The sequence below is a fragment of the Cyprinodon tularosa genome, unplaced genomic scaffold (genome assembly GCF_016077235.1).
Source record: "Cyprinodon tularosa strain WSP-4 unplaced genomic scaffold, ASM1607723v1 ctg20, whole genome shotgun sequence".
In the NCBI taxonomy this organism is placed as follows: Eukaryota; Metazoa; Chordata; class Actinopteri; order Cyprinodontiformes; family Cyprinodontidae; genus Cyprinodon; species Cyprinodon tularosa.
Genome location: NW_024038734.1, coordinates 1,958,081 through 1,974,785, shown reverse-complemented (window position 1 = coordinate 1,974,785; position 16,705 = coordinate 1,958,081).

The window sequence follows — 16,705 nt, the reverse complement described above, 5'->3', positions numbered from 1 at the left end:
GTATAATATCTAATATTTTTTATTTTCATGGTGAAAATATTAATTCCATAAGTTGTTATTCACCAGCCTAAATTCAAGGAAAATTCCCCCCTTTTTAGGATATTTTCACTCATTTTTAGATAGTTTTTACACTGCACAATTACTGAATCTCCTTTTACTGGCTATACTGAATGCCATTGTTATGTTTATTTGTTATATTATTCCACTTTTCAAGGTCACTTGTATGCAGGGACTGGCTTACATATTTTTTGGACATCTTAATGTATAAAAACATGCAAGTTTCTAATTATTTTCCAACTTAACACATGAAAAATGTCCGCCTTCAGGTTGAGGCCCATAATTCCAATAATGATGGAGCAATTCTATGAAGTTTAGAAAGTTTGATGGGCCAAGAATGTAAAGTAATTGAAAGGTTTTTGCGTTGAAGAATCAATAGTTTTACTATCTGAGAGAAAAAAAAAAAACAGAATGAATCTGCATCTACCACAAAAGACTTTACGGCAACTTTGATGTTAAAAAAGGAAAGCAGCGTAACAAAAGAAACAGTTTATGAACTTTTAATCAGGGTGATCTAGGCTGTGTTATTCAAAAGGGAAAATATAAATTATAAATTAAGTTTACAGGGTATGTAAACTTTTGTCCAAGAGTTATTACCTGCATATACCTGCATCAAGTGAAGGTTCCCTTGATGGAAGGTACTTTAGGATGGCAAAGAGAAGAACTTTGTATTAAAGTACATGATATAAATTGATTCCATATGATCCATATTTTAGATAAATATGGCTTATAGGCATTAAAACCCTAAATTCTGTAATTTTTGAGAATTTCTTTATGAACAGTCACACAAAGGATTTTCATTGCATTAAAAAGGTCTTTGTTACAAAAAAAGGTGTATGTAAAATATAAATTGAAAGATGGAAGAAAAATGTCTGCTAGAAAAAGATGCACAAACAAGATGGATGAATGGAGCCTTTAGATTGAGAAGCAAAGACTTGGCAAAAGAACAAAAGGCATCAAGAACAAAAGATTGTGGCTTATGCCCAAATTTCTCTTTTTAGGATGAGGAATGTTTTACATTTATTAAAAAATAAATGGATAACTAAAACTGGAGGACTACTGGAGGTGTGTTGGTTTTGACTGTTCTTTGACCCGTACAAAATTCTGAGAGTGATAGAGAGGCAGGCTAAATCCCAAACCACCCCCTAAGTTCAAGTGTTAATACCAATAAAGTCACAAGAATAAATGAGAATAGGATGGCCTCTCCCCTCCAATAGAAAAGGAAAGCAGACGTTGCTATGGCAACATAGTGACGCCCCATGTACAGGTGCTGGTCATAAAATTAGAATATCATGAAAAAGTAGATTGATTTCAGTAATTCCATTTAAAAAGTGAAACTTGTATATTATATTCATACATTACATACAAACTCATATATTTCAGATGTTTATTTTGTTTAATTTTGATGATTACAAATGACAACAAATGAAAATCTCAAATTCATCATATCAGAAAATTAGAATATTACTGAAGACCAATAAAAACAAAGGATTTATAGAAATGTTGGCCAACTGAAAAGTATGAACATGAAAAGTATGAGCATGTACAGCACTCAGTATTTAGTTGGGCCTCCTTTGGCCTGTATTACTGCAGCAATGCGGCGTGGCATGGAGTCGATCAGTCTGTGGCACTGCTCAGGTGTTATGATAGCCCAGGTTGCTCTAATAGTGGCTTTTAGCTCTTCTGAATTGTTGGGTCTGGTGTATTGCATCTTCTTCTTCACAATACCCCATAGATTTTCTATGGGGTTAAGGTCAGGAGAGTTTGCTGGCCAATTAAGAACAGGGATACCATGGTCCTTCAACCAGGTACTGGTAGCTTTGGCACTGTGTGCAGGTGCCAAGTCCTGTTGGAAAATGAAATCTGCATCTCCAAAAAGTTGGTCAGCTGCAGGAAGCATGAAGTGCTCTAAAACTTCCTGGTATGTGGCTGCGTTGACCCTGGACCTCAGAAAACACAATGGACCAACACCAGCAGATGACATGGCACCCCAAACCATCACTGACTGTGGAAACTTTACACTGGACTTCAAGCAACGTGGATGAAGTGCCTCTCTTCTTTTCCTCCAGACTCTGGGACCTTGATTTCCAAAGGAAATGCAAAATTTACTTTCATCAGAGAACATGACTTTGGACCACTCACCAGCAGTCCAGTCCTGTTTCTCTTTAGCCCAGGCAAGACGCTTCTGACGCTGTCTGTGGTTCAAGAGTGGCTTGACACAAGGAATGCGACAGCAGAAACCCATGTCTTTCATACGTCTGTGTGTGGTGGTTCTTGAAGCACTCACTCCAGCTGCAGTCCACTCTTTGTGAATCTCCCCCACATTTTTGAATGGGTTTTGTTTCACAATCCTCTCCAGGGTGCGGTTATCTCTCTTGCTTGTACACTTTTTTCGACCACATCTTTTCCTTCCCTTCGCCTCTCTATTAATGTGCTTGGACACTGAGCTCTGTGAACAGCCAGCCTCTTTAGCGATGACCTTTTGTGTCTTGCCCTCCTTGTGCAAGGTGTCGATGGTCGTCTTTTGGACAACTGTCAAGTCAGCAGTCTTCCCCATGATTGTGTAGCCTATAGAACTAGACTGAAAGACCATTTAAAGGCTTTTGCAGGTGGTTTGAGTTAATTAGCTGATTAGAGTGTGGCACCAGGGGCCATCAATTTTGAACATTTTCACAATATTCTAATTTTCTGATATGATGAATTTGAGATTTTCATTTGTTGTCATTTGTAATCATCAAAATTAAACAAAATAAACATCTGAAATATATGAGTTTGTATGTAATGTATGAATATAATATACAAGTTTCACTTTTTAAATGGAATTACTGAAATCAATCTACTTTTTCATGATATTCTAATTTTATGACCAGCACCTGTACTTGACTGCAGCTCTGTGGAGCAACATGAAATCAAACATTTGCCCCTTTCTCTGAATTAGATGTATAGTGACAAATAAAACTGTTTAGAAAGTAGACTTTCCCTTTAGGTGCCTTTCCTCCTTTTCCTAACAGGATTTTGTGTCAATGTGACGAAGATGCAGCAGACCAGCAGAACTTGCTTTTCAATGCACCTGTTTCCTCATCCATTTGTAACATCCACAGCCAAATTCCAGCGAGCCTGCACTGATGCATATATTGAACGGTCCACTCGCCTACCCACTATGTGGTTCGGGATGATCCTTAATATGACTGACCGGCATATTATGGTAACGTGCAATCAAACAGTTAGTGCTCAGGGAAAGGGGTCAGGGGCCGATTTGGGATTGGGTCGTAGTTGATGAGCAACTCATGCTGTTCCTACATTAAAGGGTAAAAGAGCAGAAGGCAATTAAGATCCTTTAAAGTTCTGTGCTGCACAGTTCACTGTTGCTCTCCACATATATGCCTAGTAAAATCAGTTTGCCTTAGTCTAAACTACATGAGCAGAACAAGGGTTTAGATGGGTGCTGATATTGACCAGCTATTGATCAGCATAAACCAGAATAGAATTGAATTCCTATTGAACTCCATGCGTGTTCGTTTCCTGGTCTTTCTGCATGGAGTTTGTTCTCCATGTTCTCCCTGAACATGCGTTGGTTCTCTCCGGGTACTCCGGCTTCCTCCCAAAGTCCAAAAACATGACTATTAGGATAACTGGCTTCTCTAAATTCTCCTTCGGTGTGAGTGTGTGCGTGAATGGTTGTTTATCCTGTTTGTCTCTGTGTTGCTCTGCGATGGATTGGCAACCTATCCAGGGTGTACCCCGCCTCTCGCCCGTAGACAGCTGGACATAGGCACCAGCACCCCTTGCGACCCCAGCTGGGATAAAGCGTGACCCTTTAATAAAGTGTGGCGGAAAATGGATCGATGGATGATCTCTATTCAATATCAGTATTACATGATGTTGCACCGATACTGATCCAGCACTAAAATGGTGCTATCGGTATCAGTGAGTACCAACAAATAGGGCATTTTTAAAGCCAAAAGTCTATTCAACTATTGTCACCTATTCCAGGTAGGCAATAAAAAGTTCTACTGGATTCACTTTGTATTAGTCTTTCTCACAAAGGTAGGCAGCAGCATGACAAAGCCATGATGGCAATTGTTTTACATCCAAGTAGGATGCAGTTCATCAATTTCAAACAGATGGTATGGTATCAGTATCAGCCAATACTGTACAGCGGGGTATCGATATCGGGGCCACAAAATTGCAGCAACACTAGTATTACAGCACATAGACATTTGATTCATTTGCCTTTATTCTTAGCTCTAAGCCATAAACATTCGAATCCATTGAAGAAATGTTTGAAACATCTCACTTTGTGTAATAAATGCATTCATGAGTTTCACTTTTTGAAGCTGCTGGCTGAAATAAACCTGTGAATAATATTCAGATTTATTGAGTTGCACCTGTAATGTTAAGCTACATTTTAACCACTGAGAATGAAATATTAAAGAACCCAGACTGGTAGCCTGAGGAAACATCAAACATATACTTTACTTCATTAACTCCATATACTGAGATGAATACTTTATACTCAGATTGAGAGCGGCGGTTGGTATTCATAGAAACAGTGGATCTGAAGACTGTTCTCTGTACAAGGATTGATATATTTCTCAGAAACAGCTGATTTTTTTTTCTCCTTACCAAAGATTAGCCACCAGGCTAAATCCACAGAAGAGCAGGTTTGTTTCATATAAGCAGGAATAGATGATGAACATGAATGCCATTGTCTCAGAAAATCCACCCAACCATGCGACAAGCTCTGGTGTTTATATTGATTAAAAAAAGAGCATGTCAGCCAGTGGCCCTGAGGAGGAAGTTGCCCGGAGCCGTATCCTCCAAAGCTTGGTGATGAATATCATTATAGATAGGCAGAGGCACTTCAGCCGGGGTCAGCCCTGCCAAGGCAAAGCAAACTATTTATACCTGTTTTGAGAAGTTAGAAATCAAAAGTTGTGAGTAAAAGAAATATATTTATCAAAGAGCATTTCTTTGCTGTACTTTAAGATATTCAGGGTCCTTGGAGTCCAGGGACTGATTCTGAATGTTAAAAAGCCAGAATGAATCAGAAATGTTCACACAAGCTGTGCTTTTTAAGAGAAAAAACATTTTTCTCTCTGGATTACTTTATCATTTTGGAATTTGATTGTCATACTTAATGGATTCTTTAAACTTAATGTTTTTAGTTGTTTATATTTCTTTTTTGGACATATCTAATTTACTTTTATATTTTCCTTGGGTTGTTGTTGTAAATTTTGTTGTCATTTTTAAACTTTTCGCCTTTTGTTTAAAACATTACTATGAAAACAAATATGTACCAATTTTGCTTTTCTTTTCTTTTTTCTAAATAAAACTTAATTTTTATTTTCTTCTTCAAGGTTACTTAAAATACAGTTTTATGTATTGGTCAAGCAATGAGAAAGTATTTCCACTGATGCATTTTAATGTACAAATCTCACAATAAATATTTTCAAGTTTTTGCCAGGATACCTTTTGAAAATTAAATGTTAAGCATCCTTTATTTATCATTATAATTAAGTAAAAAGTTGAGCAGTCTTGGAGAAGGAAAGGAAGTTTAAGTTTAGATGTGAAAAAACGCAGCTGTATTTCTGTGAATAGATTTTTATTTTCAAATGTAACATTTTAAATTAAATGTTTTCACCATTTGCAGAAAATCAAATATGACACATTATATTTGTCATATGTCTAATTGAGCAGTTTTGGCACACACAAAAAAAAAATTTAAATGCAGTTTTAATCATTTGTTTTAATCTTTTATTTACATGTCAAAAAATGCAGCATTATTTTGAAAATGAAAAAGCATTTCAGTTAGAAAACAGACACAAATTTGCCTTGCAACAAAATTTTAGAATGTTTCATGAAGTGAAAATATTTTAATAGCAGAAACATCATTATGTATAAATCTAATTTGTTGGATAATTTAGGAGAATTACTCATGTGCTTCTTAAAAGCTTCATCCCAACTGGGGAGAAATATTTACTTTGTCATTCAATCATAATTCATCAAATTAAATTATATTTGGACTTTCATAAAACTAACTCTTTGAATACATTTTGGGAAAAAGAAACTCCACAGAAACGTTCATAAATATTTTAATAATGAAAAGCCCAACCACTGAAACACCTGTGTGGGTGTTTAAGAGTCCCTCATTATTTATTCACTTCTCTCTTCATCCTTTTGAACTTCTCACCCATCAGAATTACTTTTCAGTTCTAAGTGTGCATCATTAGAGCTGCAATTTAAAAGCACATTTCCAATTGGAAGTGCAAATGAGCTTTAAATGTTACTTGCAAATATCCCTTTTTAAAAAGAAAATGACTGAACATGTTCCATTTTAGCTACTGTTTCAAGGCCATAATTGAATCTCTGAGTTTGAGGGGCTGAATTAAAACACACGATAGGAGAGTCTAAAATGTTGCTGTTAGATTGAGCAGCTGAGCAGCCTTTCATACTTTTACTGCTGTGAAGTCGTTTTAATGAGAGGAAGTGAATCTATAACTTCTAAGCTGTAGTGAATGTACAATTAAAGACAACAGCTGATTTTTCTGCCTTACTTTTAATACAATTCGCAGATTTAAAGGATGTGTAGCTATCTTTGTGCGTTACTTACCGCCCCTTGTGATCGATGTGGGTTAAACTAAGCTGCCAATGTGTGCATCATTAGTGTCCCATGATCACACTGCAGTTAAAAGGTCATTAACCAGGAAATAAAGAGACAACAAAAGCCTGACCGTCTTTAACCTCAACAATGACAAACGATGAATGCAATCAGAGCATTAAGTGGACATTATTGGCCTTTTCTTTCTCAAGTGTCTTCTGCTGGAGCTCCTGTCACTGAGAGACCAACCTAAACCCAGACTAGGCATGAACATGCAGTCTAATGAATCTGAACATTAAAACACCCTCCTACATTTTTAACAAAATTTGTTTCTAATTAAAATAAAGTAGCTGTGATTTCTAAACAATACTGTTAGAAATATTTTATTTATACTCCGTTTGTGTTTCATGGGTTGTGTTCTAATGAACTATTATGATGTATAATGTGTGATTCATCTTTTATTAACTCTTGCTTAAGATTGTTCCAGATAAAGGTCATGCAACGGACGGGTTGTGGAAGAGGCCTGAACATCCTCTATCACATGTTTCTTCTAAACATGTGTTCTTGGAACAATTCAATTGTAAAACAACCACATGCTTCGTTTTAACATATGTGCTGAGGTTTAAAGTAAGATCCTTTTGTTTCCCTTTCCCTTTAGTTAAACCTCAGCTGGTGTAATTAGGGACATCCCCTTTTCTTCAATAAATGGCGAGGAGAAAGCTGAAGACTGCAGAGTGGGGTGGAGATTGTAAACTCTGCAGTCCCTTCCTACTTTCCTTGAGTAACTAAATTAATTGTCTCTGTGCCTTCTTTCTTTCCCTGTATGTATGTATGATGTTTTAGGTGCTTAGACCTGACAAATACATTTTTTAAGTAATTATAAGTTTTATGTATCAGAAACAGCTACTTTTATCATATTATGAAAATAACGGCATATTTAAACCAACATGTGCAACTAGTCGTGGGTCCCTTTAAATACATGTTATGAGATACTTCATATTAGAGGTGTTGAGCTTGGTCTGAATCTTTAATTTCTGCAGTTTAGGGATCTCGGCTAATTTCCCTACTGTCTCTCCTTGTATGAGCTGGGTCGTTACTAAGCTTTCTAAGTAGCATGAGCCACCCCACCCCTCCCACTGAGGTTCTTCCATTATTCATGTGTGCAAAAGCACTGAGACACATGTGCAGCTTGCACAATTATTTGTTAACCGTGGCTTCTGCTGTTTTGTACCTCAGGTGGAACAGTGGCAGCACCTCTGGGATCTCTACAGCGTGGTCTGCCTCCCTCTGAGCCGGATGGAATCAGTTTTCATAGTTTAGCATTTCATTCTGGGCGGCAAATTTGAATATTCTTACTGGAGATTTTACAAATAGTAAGCTTCAAAGGGAGTTCATTTGCATCTCATTCCATCATTAGTTGAAGTGGAGACATTTTCATTTGGTTACTTCGGAACAGTTGGTATTGCTGATGCCTCACAGCACGATTTCAAATTCAAGTCATTGGATTCAGTTGTGGCTGCTTAGATTTTCTCTGCGCTTCCTGGCTTCATCCCACTGTTCAAAGATTTAAATTTGGGTCAACCGAGTCAAATTCCTGCAGCTTCCTTATCCCATCTCTTCTACCTGCAAATGTCTTTTTTGTCAGCATCAGTAAAAAAGATGGGAACCTGCTGAGCCGTCAGGGAAGTGGAAAAGCTCCCTCCTGGTATCATTTATAAGTGATAGGAAGTGATTAACAGCAATATAGGCTGATAAAATTTGAATCTGGAAGCAAAGATAAATCTTTAGGATTAATCATTAGCAATAAGCGAATAATCAGTCAATTCCAAGAACTGGAAGCTTAGGTGCAAACTGACTTCTGGTAAAGATTTACTCTGACACTCTGAGGATCAGCCACCGTTAGCTCTGACATGCATTACTGAAAAGTGTAATAAACCGTTATGGCAGCAAATAACACTAAAAGAATGGAGATCTTTTATAATATTTGATCATCTTTTATAATAGTTTGTCCTCTTCCCTATTAGATTTTAATACAGCAGGTTCAGATTGTAGGTTTGTATCATGCGTAAAAATCAAATTTCTTTAGAGCTGCAAAGAAACTGGTTGCACAGAAAATCCATTAGATTTACTTTACAGATATTTCCATAAGGCATTTCATGGGATTGCGCTGTGGTGTGATGTGATTTTCAACTCAGAACATATAGTTTTCTTTAGAAATATAGGAAGAGATCAGCTGTTGACTGGCCTTTACCTATTTAAGCTCTATCAACTTGGTCGAAAAGGCAAAATATCAGTGAATTCAGCATATTTAAGCCCAACTTTGTTGGGTGACATAAAAACACACAAAGGAAGCAAAGAATGGCGGGAAGAAAATTTAATACGGCAAATCTTTGGTTTAGTCAGACACAACTTTCAGTAGAAAACAGGAAGACCGAATGGAAAACAAAAGGATTGTTCTAAATCTTTGACATGGGAAATGTTGGATTTGGAAAGGTTTCACTCTCTCAGAAATCTCCTAGTTAAGGTAAGGATTTACTTTATGTAAATAGATACACAATGAGACCTTCAATGTCAAGCATGCTAACTGTGCTATATTTTGATTTCTTAAAAGAAAATTCCAGTCAGCCAAAATTAATCAATAGATCATTAATTATAACTAAAATGAATACATTTGCGGTGATTTAACGAATTCAGTGTTAATCAGTGAAAAATAAAAATAATAATTTTTGTCGCAATCACTGAGTCCATGAGCGGCCATTTTTAGCAAATATAGTAACCCCTCCCTCCTGCCATCTTCCAGCAGTGACATCACGGTGCAGTAAGCCTAGCGCCATTCTCCCCGCTTTACAAGCAAAATCAATGGGAACTACTAGACACATCTGCAATCAACAACAATTATTGAAGATTTCCAGAGGACTTCACCATTGAAATTCACCAGAGCTATAGTGAAACTGACAATGCCCACGTGCATGGCAGCTGGAGGTTGTAATACGTTGGGTAAAAGTGAAAAAATAGTTATTTCACCTTTCCGATTCCTGAGCTATCTCTATAGCTATGCTGCTGTAGGTTTAGACTTTTGGAGGACATAGGGACCCCCATTTTATCATTCTGCTTCATTCTCTCTCTATTCTCCTATTCTGCAGAATCTGTTAGTCGAATCTCTAACGTTCTGCTCTCTCTGCTTTTCGTCAGAGTAGCTTTGCCTTGTCTGTTCCTGTTTGGCTGTGACGCCATCCTGGAGAGAAACATCAGCTGTGCTGCTTCTATCAACACCCTTGTTAATAGATGCTGGAGATCGGCCTGTTTTCCTGTGTGGTCCTGTTTCTCTGACCATGACTGGCTGGATGTGCTCTCTTCGTCCTCTGGCATGGGAGCTGGCTCAGAGCTCGTCTGCCTGGCTGTGTGTTTCCTGGACGATGTCGCCTTTTACAGCTGCTTTTTGTATCTGCTTCTGTCTCCTTGAACCCCAGTCGGCCTCGGCAGATGGCCGCTCACACTGAGCCTGGTTCTGCTGCAGGTTTCTTCCTGTTAAAAGGGAGTTTTTCCTCTCCACTGTCGCTACAAGCATGCTTAGTGTGAGGGATTGTATTTGAGTCAATGAGTCAATGCAATCAACTGGTTCTCCTTAGATAGAAAACTTTGTATCAATTTGATTGTATGATCTGGTTGAACTGTAAAGTGCCTTGAGATGACATGTGTTGTGAATTTGGCGCTATATAAATAAACTGAATTGAATTTAATTGAATTCAATTCAATTCAATTTATTTGATCCTCAATGGACGGGTTTGTCGTTGGACTGTCAACTTGAAGAGGGAGGATTTACCATCTAACCTCTGGCCAGAGAAAAAAAAACATGTAATATGTAGCCAACATTTAAAAAAAGAATGTTTTCAAGATGACTTGGATAAAAGCGCATTGTGACAAACACAAGATAGAGCATTAGGACTTGCTCAACTGCCAATACCTCACAAACCGGTAGGTGGCAGTAGTGTTCTTCTACAAACATGGATGCCTCCAATCAAGCACATTCAAATGAAATTACTCTTAATTAAAAACGCTTATCGTTTATTGAACAGTTTGTAATAATTTCATATTTAAAGTACATTCAGAAGCTTGAATTCTGAATATGTCCGGACTTTTCCTTTAAAAGAGAAAAAATAGTCATTTTTAAAGGCAAAATATTTCATTGGAAAGTAAACTGTTCAAAGAATCAGTGTCTGTGAATTCCTGTGTGAGTGTCACTATGATTGACCCTCCCAGGGGGTGCCATACTTGTCACTCACTGATAGGCTTCAGCCCCTCGGCGAACCTGAAAATAACTAAATGATAACAGAAAAGGAGCTGGATCATTATCCTCAAAACATAAGTCTATCATTACTAAACTAATTTAAAAAATGTGACCAATGCAGATGCCTACATTAGATGTGTTGCTAAGAGCTGTGTCCTTGAAATATGTATAGTGGATGATCCATTAACCCATTTATGCAATTTGTGCAACGTCTCTCACTCTCCTCATTTTGTTGCATTGTCCTAATTCTGGTGTTGTGAAAATCTGCTAATGCTCTGCATAATGGACACCAAGTCCTTGTTCAGTCTCCAGTCAGAATCGCTGGAGAAAACAACATCTGGCCTGAGTACTCTTCTTTGCACCTAAACAAGATGTCTGAATACATTAAATAAACATCATTTTTGTAGTCAGACATTTTGAATAGAATATTGTGAAGAAAGCTCTTTATTGCATTCTGTGAAACAGGTCTGCAGAATTTGAATTTCAAATTATCCTTTTGATGATAAGGGGGGGGGCGATCCTCTTATGTTTGAAAGACGTGGATGTGCCCCAGTGGTGATAACTGGTGCTTCAGAGCAATTTCCTGCAGCTAGACACCAAAACAGGTACAACAAATACTTTTAGGGTGAAAATAATAGTTAGATAGTCCAAGGGGATTAAGAGACAATGCAAGCTGATTGAAATGATGAAACTACAGCTTAGCTATGTCGTAGTTTCAAGCAGGGTGATGATTCCTCTGCGTGCTCCCGCCTCATAGAGATGGCTCCAGATGCCTCAAAAGGGAAACAAGATTAAAGCTAAGTTGGAAATATTTTCATATCTGACAGCATGGGGCCCATCTTTTTTTGTATGACATGAGCAGAGAGCATCCAGAGAAAAAGAGACATTTTCAATGAACTCCTCTCATGTTTTTCTCTGCTTGCATGGTGGGCAGAGCTTCAATTGATGGTTTGGAAAAAAAGTTTGAGAAGTGTATATCTTACTCCTGGCAATATCTAAGTCTTTCCTTACAATTTGAATTCTGCCGTAGGCTTTGACACTGTCAGGTTGAAAGATAAAGAAACTTAATTTCCGGTTTTAGAGCAGTCATATCTAAATTAAAACTCCTACTTTAAGGTTGAAATAAAAGAAAAGTCTAAACTGAAAATTAAACAAGTTTCTGCATTGCAGGTCTGAAGTCTCAATGGGTACTTAATAAGATGTTCAGTTTGCATTTTTATAGCTTTGAGAAAGGGGCAAACTTCTGACCTGAAATATTCCAGGAAAATTTTTAGAAGCTCTAGAGGAACAAAGCGTGAGAGAGAACATAATAATTAGCAGCTCAAATGTCACCATCACCGAGGAGCGAGCAATTTAACATGCAGACATAATGTCCCTGGCTCATTCTGTTTTGGACAAAGGCAGGGAGAGGTGGTTATGATATCCAAGTATCATCGTCACAGAAACAGTTCTGGAACAAAACAGTGTCTGCAGGGGATATGACCCCCCGTTCATCCCTCCCCTGAGAGGTTCCCACAGCCCGCCTGCCTCCCAGAGCGCGGCAGTCTGTAGGCATGGCTAAGCTTTGCCTGTCCTGCGGGGATATGAGGACCCTCCTGCTGTTTCACAAATAACTCATCCACCGGAGAGTCTCTACTCTGTGAAGCAGCAATCAGCCAGGAGCCCTTTTACGGTCGGGCCCACACAGACGGTGATTCTGTTATGTAAAATAGGGAGGGGATACCACACGGTCTGCGTGCTTTGTTCTCCCGTTTGACGTGAATTGGCTGTTTGAAGTGAGGGCTTAATGTCAACACGTGTGGCAGCTGTGTGGAGAGGAGTGTTGTAGAGCGCTATCTGCTGCAGATCAGCAAAGCAAACTGCAGTTGAGTTTCCACTCTCACGATTCGATTCTCGAAGGGTTCAGCAAAGATAACACTTGCGATGATAAGCTTTGCACTGTTTGCTGGGTGCTGGTGCAGGTTTGGGTGTTTTGCAGGAGGTGTGGAGTTAAGATGGGAGTCGTAGGCCTTACCTAGTGAGTATGTAATGCTGTTGTCAAGGCCGCAGACACCTTTATAGAGCAGAGAGAGCATTAGGGTGATGCCTCTTGTCTGCAGTTTCTTAGCAGATTATCATCTCTGTGCGTTAAACTCTTCTGTGGTTGCTGAGACGGCACTAAAACACAGCCAAAGATTGAAGGTAATGTCAACCTGGGAAATTCCAAATGAGGTTCAAATGTCACAGTCAGCGCTGAAAGGATACCTGCTCTGTAACTGCTGTTGAATCCCGTGAAGACACGTTGTCACATTAAACCTGGAGCCTGGACTTCACACTACTGCGGTTTTAGGCACTAACCATTTTTTATTGCTTTAATTGGCATAGCTGTGAAAAGGAGCTTCCATCAATTCCCCTCACGCATCGGTTAATACCTCGCCGCAGACATGGAGGAGTGGTTGTTGCACTGTGTTCAAGAACAAAATGGCTTCACCATGTTGGATTATAGTTTCTGAATCAATAACCTTTTGCATGTTTACAAGAAGAACAGATAGGAACATAGCACTCAAGGGGATGTTTTTTTTTTTTCTTGTAAACGACCAGAAGCCAAGAAGAGTCTGGCACATGCTATGAAATGATGGTTCCTTTTGAGTATAACAGCGAAGGAAGTAAAATCTTTGCCATTGATTGAATCCCTCTTACAGAAGATGCTTGCTTTTTCTTGGTTTGCTTGTTATTCATCTCACATTTTAAGTGCTTCTAGTCTTCATCTCAATGCAGACAAAATTATAAAATGCACAATTTCTGTGTTTTAAATATTCGCTGCATTATAAATAGATGTGCATAACAGATTTTTGGGTGGTGCAAAGGATTTAAAAAAACTTCAGCTTCCTGGTGGGAAAACTGTAAGATTAAAACATGACCTGAAACTGAGTGTGATCCTGTAAAATAAACGTCTGAACATGGTTAGTCTTTTCATTAAAAAAAACTAACAATAAGTGTGTTAAAAAGTTATCTTTCTTTAAAAAATGTTTTGGCGTTATATCACGATTTTTGGTTAGAATTTCAATCTTTGTAAAATCGATCTTTCAGTTCCAAGCATCGATTTTTTTTTTTTAACAAAACATTTTTACACAAAACTATAAGGGAAAATGGGCTACCTCTGTACCGCCACTCTTGCAGATAGCGCTGTGGAGCCCTTTTGCAGTGAGTGTTGAGGCGGCCACAGTGGAAGACACCCCAAACAACATAGATACCAAAATAACTAAATGGTCAATATCTTCTGATGAACATATACAGCACTTGCTTTTTTCTGTGTACATTTAACTTTGATAGATGGAAAATATATTGCAATATCCAGTGACATTGCAATATAGTGATAATATCGTATCATCATCCAAGTACCGTGATACATATCGTATCCCAACACCCATACTCACCCCTATTCTTTACCTTTAGGGTTTTAGGTTCACTGTTCTGGTCTAACGTGATGCAGGGATTATCTGACACCATAGTTTAAATGACACTTTACAACGTGTCATTGTGAATGATTAACAACACCAAGATTTAAAGAGACAACCCAGTATGATTAAATCAACAAATTAATGTTTTTGACTTTTAACAGCACTATATTTACACAATTCAAACATATAAACAATTGACGTAAAACAAGTGTCAGTTAAAATCACTATTAAAGTAAAACAAGTGTCAGTTAAAAATCATTAAATGAGGAGCTTTTTAAAATGCCTTCTCTCCACTTACTGCGAAGGACTGAGCCAACCAGACCCAACGGACTCCTTTCCTGGCCTTACCCTGTACACCGAGCTCCCTGACCAAAGCAGACCTCTGCTCTCCAGCCTGGACCCACAGAAGATGGTTTTATTCAGCATGGACCATTACACCTGGAGGACCGCGCAGTCTGCTTATGGACGGATAAAATTGCTGGCAGAGCACCCCAGTGTAAGACTTTATATAAGCTTCCAATTAAAAAAAGAACTGCCGATCTCCAATGGAGGATTCTACATGGCGCCATCGCCACAAACTCGAGTGTCCCTTCTGCAGTCTGTCTGAAAATGTTTTTCATGTTCTCATGGACTGCGTCAGACTAAAGACCATTTTTAGTCTTTTTGGCACCGTTTTTACAACTTCTCTATTTATTGGAGGAGTGTGTCAAAACAAAAGCAACAAGGCAAAGGCCAGACTTTTAAACTTTTTAATCAGTGAAGCTAAAATGGCTATTTATTTGTCCTGTAGAGACAGACTGCAGGAGAGACCTCACCTTGACGCCGTGGCTCTGTGGAAGTGCAACGTTAAAGCCAGCATAAGGCTGGAATTACACTTCCACAGAACTACATAGAACATGGAGGATTTTATTCAGTTGTGGGATTTTAAAAACATTTTATGTACTGTATCAGATGATGGAGTACTGCATTTTAACAAATTAATGTTTTTGCCTTTGGTAAAATATTGAAATCCCAGGTCACAAAAAAAAATGTTGGCAATCTTAGTAACACCTCAAACGACACAAGTAAACTGAGGGTTTACAAATTCCCAGACAGCAGACCTACAGCAAACATTCAGCTCTGCATTTCATCAGAGATTCTTCTACTGATCATTTAGAAATATCAGGACCACGATTACGACCCAACATCCCTACATAAAACATGACCATGTTAAGTATTGTGAGAACAAATGTTTTTAAGATTGTTACAGATACACAGATAATTATCTGCTTTGTGTCTCTATTAGTTAATTAGAAAAGTAAGTAACATTTAGACATAAGCGTATGACACATTCAGTTTGTTGCTGGTATTATGAGGTATCCAGTTGTTCAGGTTTCCCTGGAATTAAAGCTCACAGGGACCACATACAGTAATCTTGCTTAATGGTATGTATGCTGACTTTTTATGGAGATGGTCATCAAGAAAATGGAGAGAAATGTGTTTAATTATCTTCTACTGGATTACAAGCCTAGAAAATGTTGATAAACATCTTTTTAGACCTAGAGCTTGTTACAAAAGATAAATCATCAAAATACCAGTGGAGAAATGCATAGATCCAGGTATTCCCAAGGACAGGTTTTATGTTGAGTTGAATAAGGGCTCCAAAACTGTCATTCGACCAAAGCTCAGTTCCAAAGACGTGACAGGAAGCTGTCAAAATACAATATAAAGAACACACATTTTGTAGCTTAGAAATGCATTGAATGTTACTGTTAAAAAAAGAAGTGAGGAGGACGAACCACACCAGCACCAACCGGGTAACAGTCAGGAGAGCTCAAAGGAAATCAACGCAAATTAATGACGGTCGACAATCCTCCATGATTTGCAGGCAGAGTGCAGAGACAGCCCTTCTAAAATGGGACTCCCACAAAAACTTTCGGAGGAGCAGATTTACCTGCTGGTGATGTACCATTATCTACAAGACAAACACTAATTATTATTATGTATTTAAATAGGTTATCATGGTAGTTGGTTGTAAATTGTGGAGTAAAAATGAGCACTGAGAGTAAGGAAGAAAAGGTTTTATTTTACTCTGCAGAGGAGAACTACACGAGAGAGTGTAGCTCTGACTAGGTCCTGCCCATTCTTTGCATTTATAGAGAATTCTTACCAAGAGAAACACTTCATCAAAAGACATAAATATATGTTCAGAGAAACATTTCAGACAACTGTTTTCCGTTCACACCAGAGACAGGACGGGAGGATCTTAAACACAATAAGGACCTGTTTATCTATGTTTCCCTCTTATCTAAACTAGGGAGGAAACTCCTTTTCAAACCT